At 41.2% G+C, this 12,180-nt stretch overlaps 1 protein-coding gene across 5 annotated transcripts in view; it reads right to left on the bottom strand.

The window, feature by feature from the left end:
- Positions 1 to 12,180, bottom strand: part of CALD1 (caldesmon 1) — a 168,056-nt gene that overhangs the window by 93,051 nt on the left and 62,825 nt on the right. For all 5 annotated transcript variants that reach the window (XR_014616160.1, XM_084205956.1, XM_084205959.1 and 2 more), the window contains one exon: positions 9,276 to 9,369. The gene's annotated coding sequence lies outside the window, so the exon portion shown is untranslated. The remainder of the gene's footprint in view (positions 1 to 9,275; positions 9,370 to 12,180) is intronic.

Raw genomic sequence — 12,180 nt, 5'->3', positions numbered from 1 at the left:
GCACCACTTTTCTTAGCCAGGAAAGGTTCTTTCCAGCATTTCTTCTTCTGCAGAAGACAAATTCATAATATGCAAACTCATAACATTAATTCAAAGAAAATGGTGTCACAAACAACATTATAAAAACACTGCCCAAAGCAAGGTGAATAGGGAATACATGTGATTTCCAAGTCTGAAGGATGTGCACATAGCTCAAAGAGGGCACACCCAGGAAACAGATCTGAATTTTTACAATCTTTGCTACTGCCTTAAGTCCATATTGTTTTGGTATTTATATTAAAAAGGAGACAGAAATATCTTTGGAGATGACTAAGCAGTTTTTTCATTTCTATTAAGTACCAAAAAGCAGCCTTGCCAATTTTTCCATATTTAAGTTTCTACAACTTAATATAAACTCACTTCCAAGAACTACATAGGTCTTCTTAAAGTATGTGCAGCAAGAAGTCAATGCTGTGCCAGCTGGCAGATTAAACAAGCCATTAAATAGGCTCCTACTGAATTTAAAGGATTGTTTTTCATCTTTTCCCTCTCTTCTCCTCCACATCCAGATGTATTATTTAGGGGATATTTTCCAGTACTGGTAGAAAAAGTCAAAGAAATGCCCTTGGCACATAATGAGTTTTCCCTCCAATGTGGTCTCCTGCTGCACTTGGAATTTATTCCATTACTGCATGGCTTACAGTGGTCCCAAAAGACCTCTGACTATGTGAAAAGATGAGGAAAATGTGTTTGGGGTAGGTATGGCTCTTCGTTTGAAAGCAGGGACAGTCTGGGGTGATGATTCCACTCAGACCATCGCCGTCCCAGTGTGCCATCCCACATCCTGCAGCCCCCTGTGCAGGAGAACAGTGCTGCTCCCTACACATCACACCTGAGCAAGGCAGACCCCACCAGGACTGAGGACAAGGCCACCAGCCTGTCCTTGGGTTGGCAGAGCAGCTCATTTCTCTGCACTCCCTGCCGGACTCAGCAATGAGAACTAAAAACCAGCTGTGGTAAAACCCTAGACCTTCATAGAACAGAGGTCTTCAGCACTTCATTTTCCCCTCAGAGGTTCAATCTTAAAGTTATCTGATGTAAAAGAGGTTTTGCAGAGACCTCTGTGAGCCAGAGAGAAGTTTGATAAGAGGATCCGTGTTTACCCCTGAAAGAATTTCCTACCAAGGTCATTGACAGAGAAACCAAAAAAGAAAGAAGAATAAATAAGAGAAACCTGTTACTGTCTATTCCAATACACACTTTTTCTTTCCTGACCAATAAGTAAAGTGAAAACTCCTAAGCTTTGTTAGAAGGTATAAAAAGCATGCATGTCATAATAAAAACAGAGTTTGAAGCCTTCTGAAAAATGGAGTGTTGCTTTGTATTGTGACCATCTCAGCTCCGACAATCTGAACTTCCTGACCCAGCAGGATTCAGAGGATCAATGACCCTAGAACAAACACAGATATTAAACCAGCCCTGCTGCCATCTACAAAGGAAAAAAAAAAAAAGCTAAATAACATTATTTCAGATTAAAATGCCCATATTTAAGTTTTCCAGATAAAACATCCCAAAAGATCCAAGCTGCATCTTCTCCCTGCGGCCATTTCAGGCTGACTGGAGCTACAGGCAGCTGAAGGAGTAGCAGTGCCTGATAAATAATTTCACAAAAACTGAAATTTTCAGGCCACTCTCAGTATTTCAATCCCTGGGTAGTAAAAATGAGCTCAGCCCCATAAATTTGCTACTGAAAAAGAAAACCAAGGCTTGAAACCAAGAATAGGCACACGGGGACTGAGACAGCCAGCACAGGAACTTGCCCATGGCTTGGAGCATCTCCTTCCCCAGGGCAAGCAGCCCCTCCAGGCTGGTCCCACGAGGGGACTGAACCCCTTTGCTCCCAGCCAGCCCAGAGAGCATCCTGGCCCCTGAAAGGACTCCAGCATTTGGCTCCAGCAGGGTGTGATACGCCAGAATTGTTCTGGGGGTCACAAACCTTCCCCGCGCCCTTCTTGAGGGGTAGTTCAGTTCTTAATTGCAAGAGCTGAAGTGTAAAAACCTGTGTTTTGCATGCATCCTTTGTTTCTAATCCCCAGTATCCATAAGGGGACTCCCTCACTTGGCTAGCAGTCGGGATTCATTAGACCTTTTATGATGATCCTTTCTGTTGTGCAGATAGATGATGAATCTCAGATGTTTAAATAGCATATAACAGTGCTCCATTGACCTTGCTGAGTACAGTTGGAGGGGAAAAAAGGTAATTTTCCTCAAAGAAATGTTAAAAATGTGTCTCCACTATAGCACAGATGCAGAGGATAAAGAAACTCCAGAGGGATTAAAATATTTTAGATTAATTTGGAAGAAGGCCACATTGTGTAAAGCCTGGTTAGTTTGGGCCTTTCCAATTCCACGCCGTATAAACAAACCCATTTAAACTGCATTTGTTAGAAGGAATGTTTTAGGGGAAAAAAAAAAAAAATCCCCCAAAGCAGTTGTAACTCAAATGACCTCCAGTTCTGTATTCTCTCCTTACTGCCTAAAGAACAAACATATGTACAATATATTCTGGCCACAGTTTGTGCAGTTGCTGCATGATTCATACCGCTTGAAAATTAAATCATTTAAGTAAGGGGATTCTGGCTCCCTCAAGCAAGGTTTTAAAACTGAAGCAAGGTTGGTTTTGGAGCCAGCTTCCATGCTTTGAAGAAGACCATTGCTTATAGATTTTTGCTTTGGGCTGGGTGGAAGAAATTAAAAGATGAAAGTAAATTGAAAGCAAGAGATGGAAAGAAAGGGGAAAAGGAGGGGAAAGAAAAGAACCTGTATGATAAATGCAGATATATAAGAATGAACCTAATGTTCAGCATGTCACTGACTGGCAGGAGCAAATCCTTAAATGTTTACTCACTTTCAAGGTCAAATTTTGCCCATTTTACTCCTACAGAATAGTTTTTGCTCCCTCCAAAGGGAAAAATCAGATTCTAAATAACCATAACAAATAAAGACTTGCTGACCCTCACAAATTAATCAAGTTGAGACACAAATGAGCATGAGGGTAGCAGTGCAGCAGCCAGAGGGGTAACAAAATGAAACACCCACACTTGAGTCATTTTGCATGATCATCACCTCCAAAACAGGGGGAACTTAAAATAATGGCATTTTCCTTCTCACCAACCATAAATCCCAGAATAACCCAACTTTAGGAATAACCTGTTTGTGGATAAAGAGGCTTCTCCAGAAGCCCCAGGTCTCCCTGAGCTGTTGAAATGGCACCCAAATACTTCACTGCAACCCAATCACTGCACAAATTGCCCCAGAGGATGGGAGTCAGCTGGCACCTCTGAGTACAAAATGTTGTCTTCCCTCTCCTGAACACCCAAAAGAGCCAATATTATTTATTATTTCACCACTGAATGCCAGCATCTTGAAGAGGAATATGGCAACTTGAAGTTCAGAACAATACAAGTCAATAGTGTAAAACTCAAAATGGGGGGAAATGTTGTTTTCATTAAAAGGAATGCATTTTCAGATAATAAAAAGATTGATTTAAATTCTGGGATTTGGGGGCTAGCATCCCTTTTCATATCTTACATCATGGCCATAAAACTCATAAAACTGGGATGCTGGCTTCTGCAGCTATCATGCCTTTGATAACACACCATTTTCTTGCTAAAATGCCACCTGTTTTAGTTTCTCCATGACATTTTTCCACTGGGTTGTTTCTTCCCATTTGTGATTAACACACTTCTCTAGCATCTCACACACATTTTCACTTTGGCTGCATCTGGAGCCAGCCCTGTGCTCCCACACTCAGCCTCCTTGCATGGATGGAAGGGATGCATTAAGCTGTCCTTGGAGATACTCCAGGTTTGCAAGGATATAACCATAAGGAGAAAGCTGGCTAAGGGGACTCTTACATCAACAAAAAAAATCAAGACAGAATGTGGAACTCCTTGTGGCTGGGTTTTGTTCTTCAAATGTCATGTATGGACCTTTGTTTGTTGACATACCACTCCACACATTCATGAAAACAAGATGTTCTCTTGTCACTTAGACTATCATGGTAAGACATTTTAAATAAATACTTCACATAATTTCAGAAACAGATGTTAGACAGTAAAATTGGATGTTTGCAACAGAAATGGCTGAGTCTTATTTAGTAGTGCTTGGAATTTTCTGTTGTATGCTTCATATTATCACCAGCAATGCATGAAAACTCAGCAGCTATTACAACCTCAACTTTTCTTTTGAAATGTATTTATCTTTAAAATTTACTCCAAGAAGTTTACAAGTAGAAGTGAATATTTTGCAATGCACTTAACTCTGCCCTTTCACTCACATGCCTGCTACAGTTCTACCTACATGTATTTTTTATTTTCTTCAGTAGGAAGTGGGTTTGTTTGCTTACCATCCCTCACAGTGGCTAAGTGTAAAAGATACTCAGCCTAAATTTTGCTTCTCTGGGCAGTTCTAGCCTGAGTGTTACTCCTTGCAGTACTCCTGGCTAAGTATTTGTGTACTAATAACAACTCCATTGTTAATATTGCCCCTTCCCTGACTGATTCAAATGGAGTATGTCTGATACCTGTAGTAATAAATTTTGAAAAATGGCTGGCTCTTAGTCCAGTGGCAGAAGTAAGATTAATTTGATTTCTTCATAAATCCCATTGTTTCAGTTTATTTACATGCTGCAGCCAACTTTCTGTGGCCTGAGTTAGGCAGGGTCAGTGTGGTGTTAAGGTCAGAGATACAGCAGGGACACAGTTGGGCAGTGACATCTCAGTGCTCATTGTTACTCTTTTTAAAGACTACATAGACTTTTATGGAATAAAATGCCCTGAAAATTCTGGTAAGAAAAAAAAATTGAGAGAAGAATTAACAAAAATTACTAAATCAATTAAATTTTACGTTGAGCTTTGCAGACTTTGCCCAGGTTTTGCTGTTCAGGATTTTCTTGGTACGTGTAAGGAAAACAGCACTTAGATTATCCTCCCTTTTAACACAAGCGAAAAACATGACAGAGATTTGTGTCTCAGTGATAAAACTAGCAAAAATAGAACACTTATGATAACCCAGACTTTGAAAAACATCAGTAAAAAGCCCCCTGAGCTCCATGAACATGTTGCAGACTGCACATGTCACATAACTACAGACTACGATTTTTTTTTGCCTGAGGCTCCCACATTTAACAAAGGGAAACACTGCTTTCAACAAAAGATGCTATTCTAGTTATGTGCCCTTTTACCCTGTCAGAGAAACAGCTGGTATCATAAAGTCACAGCTAATTTGTATCATATCTGCACTAACAGTCAGATTTAGTTTGTATCAAACTTTCAAAGTTGGACTTAATGCCAGTTGATGGATGACAGCTTTTCTTGCCTCCCCCATTCTCAAAACATATTTAAACATTGCCTCCCACATTAAAAAAAAAAGCCCTCCCAATATTCAAAATACAGAGTCTTGAACATGCTCACATAATCAAAATACATGTTAAATAGAAAACATTAAAACTAGCAAATTAAAAAATCCTAAATAAGAGTGAAATACTATACCAGCAGTTCTGAAATTCAGTGACAAATAAATAGTGCTTTAAGACAGACTTGTGGGTACCAAGTGTAATGGAAAAGAATTTTCTCCTAAAAAGAAGAGCAGGAAAAAAAACCCTGCCTCAGGTAATCTCTTGAAGTTTGGGGTATCTGTTCTCCAGATTCCAGTCTGCCTGCAGAGACTGTAAGGGTTTTTTCAAGGTTAGCACTCAACAATTTAGGGAAGACCAATTTCACTTATTTTTTTAGGGGACCTGTTTCTCGTTTAAGCTATTAAATGTCATCTACTCTCATTTTAAGACCCCTGTAGCAGAATGCCTTAACTGTGTAAAGGGACTCAAATGAAAGTGAGAGTCAGGCCAAAGACTCAACAGCTCCAAACCCACAGAGCCCACGTGAGAACAAGTTGCAAAAAGGAAAACAGGCATAGGGAACTTCCAGAGAGTTCAAGCTCAGTTCATATCAACACCTAACAATGCTGGTGTGCTTCTGAGGCTACCCCAGCACAGCACCTGAGTACACAACACGAGCTGGAGACAAGACACTCTTTAAAATTCCAGCTATTTCTCACTTCCACATTATACAGAAATATTGGGCCAAGGCTCTTGCTTATCACAATCCAAAAGCATCACCCAACTGTGGGCAAGGAAAGTCTGTGTAATGCTGCACAGTGTAATTATTATCAGGATTCTGAACTATTGGCCCCATTTATCAGAGAGAGATTGGTGTGCTCTGTGAAGTTACACACACCAAGCCAACAATGGCCCTGGGAAGTTCAAAGCAGCAGCAACAGAAATGCAGTTTCCAAGTGACAGGAGGTCTTGCACAGAGGACAAAGACACAGCTTCTGCTTGTCACTGCTCCCTGATGGACTCCCTGCCAGTGAGCAGAGCCAAAGTGCAGCCTGCTCCTGCCACCTCCTCTCCAGTGAGCTGGACCTGCTCCCTGCCTACTGAGAGGAGGCAAATCATCAGCTCCACTCCCTTCACTCCGAGCACAGCAGTGATTCTGCCCTTACATGTGATCTTTCTGCTGGTTCAGAATTCTTTTAATACTTTTTTTCCAAATATTCTCAAACCTCTGTCTTTCAAGGCATGGTTTGTCAGAAGCAGATTTCTCTTCAGCTACCCAGTGTGTCCATTTTACAATTCCTAGGTGCTGTAATTTCTGGAAAATAAAATGTTCTTGGGATGAGCCACAACAGGTTTACTTGTTTGGGTTCACCTTCAAGTGAAGAATAACTTTCTATATCTAAATGCTGCTCTGGCATTGCTTACAGCCACTCCAAACAGCTGTAACACCTCCTCAGCAACACAAAACCCACCAGGCTCTCATCTCTCACAAAAGAGCTTTGCCCAAAAAGTGCCCCAGCTGTACTCAGAGGTCACTTGAGGTCCCAGAAGTTACAGGGAAACTTGGGCAAGATTGAGTTCTGCCCCTCCTTTTTTGAATAGCAGAGAGGATGGATGAGAGAAGGAAGACCCTATGTTCATCTAAACTTACCTCATAAAGCCATAGAAAATATCTTCAGCACCCTACAAAAATGCTTTTCTCCTAAATGATTATTTAGGAGAAAAGCTGACCAAAGCCATTCTTACCCAATGTTTCCTAATGGCAAACATCTTTCAACAAAACAAACATTTCCAAGGGAAAATAAAAAACAATCATCCCTACCCAGTGACTCTGAACCTTAACCTTGGAGGGCAGCAATAATTCTTGAAAGTAATTCATATAAGCATGTCACATTGCTTTCCAAAGTCAGGCTTGACTGTATTCAAGAACCAACTTAACAGGACTGTCCTGATAATACTGAACTGTTACTGCCCTTTATATTCAGAGAGTGATGTGTCTCATTTCCAGCACAGAGATAATGCTGGATTTTTGCCTTTCCAAATGACTGGATTAGTCCACAACATTTGCTTTTATGATTTTCTAAAGGCAGCTAATGGCCTATTCCATGGTATTTTCATTCACATCCCCTAAAATTCATCCTCCTGCTCAGCCAGCTTTGCCAGGTGAAAGTGGAGGTTAAGTATGGAAAATATGATCAGATTTTGCCTTCCCTTCCTTGTGACAGAACTCTTTTGTCACCTTGACAAGTGTTGGGCCAACACCAGGGGGACTTCAGCATGACAGAGGTGACATTTACCCTGCATCCTGCACTTGGAGACGATGACTGAGTCCCTGGAGGATGGACTGCCAGGTGCAATTTATGAACCAAAATAAGGAACCAGCCCCAGCTCTGAGGAACTCAGGCTCCTTCTTGCAACACCACAGTCTGCAGGCTCAGACCTGTCTGCAGGTACAACTCCACTGAGCTATCAGAAACACTCTGGAGGGCACTCACAGCTCTCTCTGAACATCCAAGCCTTAGCACAGGGGAAAAAGGACTTACATGTATGACCCCCCTTGCTTTTGGACAGTGTGGCCTCCTTTGCCTGGATTCATATTCTTAAGGAATTTAAATACCTCACAAACACACTACTTGTGGAAGCATGTGGGAACTTAAAGCGAGACATCTCACGGGAAGAAGTGTTCCATGGGAAATTCCACAGCATTTTGGCTGGTTCTGAATCGAAAAGAAGCCCTAATTTTGAAACATCAGCATTTCCTACAACTGGAAATACCAGATTGCATCTGGCTTCAGTTTTAAACACTCCCACCACCAAAGGCTCAAAAGCAATGCAGAACTGCAAAGCAACGAGCAGGGCAGAGAACAGCCTGCAACCATTATCAGCCCGTTCAGCACTTGCACAAACCTCCCCAGAAGTGCAGACAAAGTTAAATTTGCTTCCCCAAGGACGATGACAGAAGCAGCTGAAATGGCCCTGACCCAGCAGCCCTGATGGGGAGGGAAGGCTGCTGGAGATGAGAGGCAATGCAAGCAGTGTCCTGCCTTCTGCTGCGTGTGTCTCCTCCTCCACACTGCTCCTGCCAGAAAAAAGAGGGGCAGAGGAGGTCCAGGCACAGAAAGGGGTCCCCCAGCAGTGACCAGCAGCTCCTTATACCCTGAAGATGATGGTATTTAAGGGAGCTGACTCAATGCTGGGGCAATATTTCTGACCCATCATTCTGCTGTCCTAGGCACTGCTTAAACTTTAGAGCCAGTCTCCAGCCTGGAATTTCCGTATATTGAGGGGCTAAAGTTTACACACATTATAAACACTTCCTTTAAATGGTTTGTGAGCCCTCACTTGTTCTGGCAGTGAAGGAACAATGTTTGTAAAAAAAAAAAAGTGTCTAAGTGTTCCATGTTGTAAATAGTCGGTAAACGCAGTTACTTGGTCTCTCACACACTTCTCAGAGCCTGCTTGCTCTAAAAAGAAGACACAACAGGATAGCAGCACTCCAGCATATGATCATAACACAAATAAATGTGATTTAAGACTCCCACTGCAAGAAAAAACGGCTAAAATCCGGTGGAGAAACAGAACTTATAAAAGAATGGCCATACACAGACAAAATGATTACTGTAAAACACAATGATTTTTGAGTTGAAGGTAAAATTCCATGTGAAATTCTTTAAATCCACTATAAATCCAGAAAAAAGTAATCGCTGGTGTCAGTGACACCAGAGGGACAGGAGCCAGGGTTCTGCTGCAGGGTTCTCCACTGATATTCAGAGGAATTTGGATCAGCCTCCAGAGAAATTTGAAAACACACAAGAAAAAAAAAAGCCTCAAATAAACCCCCCAGCTTCTGAATACCACAGGAAAGGAAGTCTGAGGTAACTTCTTTGATCATACTCACAGGAAGGCAATCAGAGGAAATATTCTGAGCTTTTCAGTAACAAACCAGCTGCTTGATGAATCAAAACAACGACTCCAGATAAACGAGATGAACTCTATACAAAAATAGGAAAAAAACCTTATTTAGCAAAGGTATAATTACTCTGCATTCTTCATTTTTCTTTGGTAAAGTCTTCTTTAATGACACTCCTAGAAAGCCAGGGGTTTTTTAGGTATGGAATAAAACTTAAAGTTTTAAGACACCAACAAAACCCACCGTCAGGAGCTCTAGAAATTAGAATTTGACAAAGGAGATTGATTTCCCAAGGTCTCCTAGCCAAGTCAGTCACTAAAACATCTTTAAGTGAAGCTCATACAGATTCTTGTTGTTAGAACAAGATGAAACAATGTCTGACCAGGGAATTTTCACAGCACAGACAGGCTTCCAGGACACTCCCCCTAAGGATATAGGATATTCCCTGCAGCATAAAATATGTTCAAAAAAATATTCTGCAAAAGCAGATAAACAGTAAGATGACAGTCTGTAGATGAATCAAAACTATTCAGTTTAATCCAACTTAAAAGCCAAACTGGGGAAAGAGTTCACAGCAATGAATTTCTACAGGCAAACTGAACTCATTTTGCAGAAGTAAAGGTACAGGAGGAAAAAAGGAACCCTGAGATGATTATACAAACAGCAATCAACTCTAAACGAGCCAATGACATTTAAAACTTCTTGGAGTGTGAGGAAGAGCCCTCTGAGAATATCAGGTGCCTCCCTGAAAGGGTTGCCATGCATTGGGATAGAATTCCCACCCTGAACAATCTCGGGGTGACCGGGTAGAGACCCACCATGGACACCAGGAAATGCAGAAAGAATAAAGCTTCAGTGAACTGGGGGATTTTCCCCTCTGCATTCAGCTACTTCTTTGGTAGTGCAGACACACCAGAGTAAAAATAAAAACTGTTAAGTTTTCTTCACAGAGCCTCTAGTGGTCTGTTGTCTTTAGAACCAAAGACCTTCATGTTGAACATCTGCTGCCAACAGAGGAAATGGATTATTTAAAAATCAATTATTTTAAGATAAAAGCATGGGGTTGGTTACATTCATTTGGTTGCATTCATTTCTGGTTATTCACTGGAAACTCAGACTTTTGAGGACTCAGTACAAAGGGCTGTCCTGAAATTTCAGCAGCAATTTTGCAGTCTGGTGTCTAGGTTTTAAGACACCTGTCACTGATTCACATTATTGAAAATACTGAGGTAGCCAAAGGCAGGAATTTTATCCAATGTATTAGGAGTTTCAGTACTAGATTCAAGAAATATCAACCCCAATTTTGTGCACATATCACCTAAGAAAAAAGAACAATGTAAGAAAACAACTCTGATTTTCAGGGTATGAAAAGAAAAACCAAGAACTTTAAATCATCTTCTTCCTCTCCCTGGTTACACCTGCTAACAGCAAGAGCAGAGCAGGCTCTGTCAGTCCAGAGCTTCAACTCGTGAATAACAAGGCCCTTCCAGGTCACTGAATTAATTCCAACTTTTCCACTAAATTGAAAGTCTTACTTTGCTCATTTCTATGGTTTAATGTGCCCCATTTGACTCTCAGCAGGAATAACTTCAAGACATTCAGATCATGCTTTTGGAGGGTCCTGGGTCCAAAAGCCCTTTCCTGCTGAAAGAGACCATTTGTTCTCTTTCAATCTCTTCAAGATTTCTAAAATGGATACAACCCCCAAAAATATTTTCATTTTCTTTCCCACAGTCGTGAAGATCTTTTCTGCTGCTCTCCTTGGATTTACTCTGTTCTAAACCAACACTTTACTGAATCCAGTTCAATATAACTTGTGATATCAACAAAATGACTGAAATATTCCCTCACAGTGCTTCCCTTCCAAAAGAGCTTCTCTCCCACCACAATTCCATTGTGAGCTGACTGTGGAGGCTTACGAACAATTTAACAAACAGGTAATTTCCATACAACTTAAGCATGAAGGAAGTTCAGGCCCAGGTCAAAAAACAGACTCCATAAATCCAAACCTTCCAATCCAACAAACATCCCTCAGGTTTGGACACACTTTAAGCTGTAATCTTCAGTGGTAAAATTGGCACCATTTTTCCTGATTCTTCAGTCCTTCAAATTCCCCTGACCATAAAATTTGGGTTCGTGTTCTGCTCTTATTTGTGCAATGGCATTAAAAGCACCCCAGACCTTGGCACCCACCCAGCACTGCACATTCTACACTCAATTTCCAGCTAACATGGGCACTGTTATTCCCAGTGGGTCACAGATTCCCAGATAACACGGGACAGTAGCCATTAAATACAATTTTAGTAACTGAGATGCTTTTATCGGAAGTTCTTAAAAATGCTTCACCAGAAGTACTTTGTGGCTTAAGAAGTTCAGGAGTTCCTGCTCTCTTGATTATAGAAACTGGAGAAAACAAATCACATCCAAGGTCGTTCAGCAGTTAACCTATGACATTTAAATGTGGGCTAGGGAGGGCTATTAAAAATGTATGCATACACACACAAAGAAAAGCATGGTTCCACTCCCCCCTGCTCTGTTAATGAATTTGGTCCCATTACACCTGGTAGTTTTGAATGGAAATAAAGTTATGGGGCCCAGTTATCAAACTCTGTACTGCAGGTATTCCATTTTATCCAAGAGATCCCAGCAGTGATCAATATCAGATGTTTAGAGTAGAACACAGGGACAGTATATTATAATGGTGCTTCCCACAAATACTCTACAGCAACTCGTGACTTCCAGAATGCCTGAGTCAAAGGTGGAATCCATATATTTACTGATCTCCATGGCAGCCTTTTTCCATTAGGTTCAGCAGCTGAAAACACTGAAAAAAAAATCCTGCAACACAGTCCTCACTCACCTAGTGCACAGCTAGCTCTGGTATGCACACAAA

Source organism: Fringilla coelebs (assembly GCF_963513975.1).
Source record: "Fringilla coelebs genome assembly, chromosome: 5".
In the NCBI taxonomy this organism is placed as follows: Eukaryota; Metazoa; Chordata; class Aves; order Passeriformes; family Fringillidae; genus Fringilla; species Fringilla coelebs.
The sequence above is the reverse complement of the archived record's forward strand: the minus strand, read 5'-3'. Positions and strand labels throughout refer to the sequence as shown.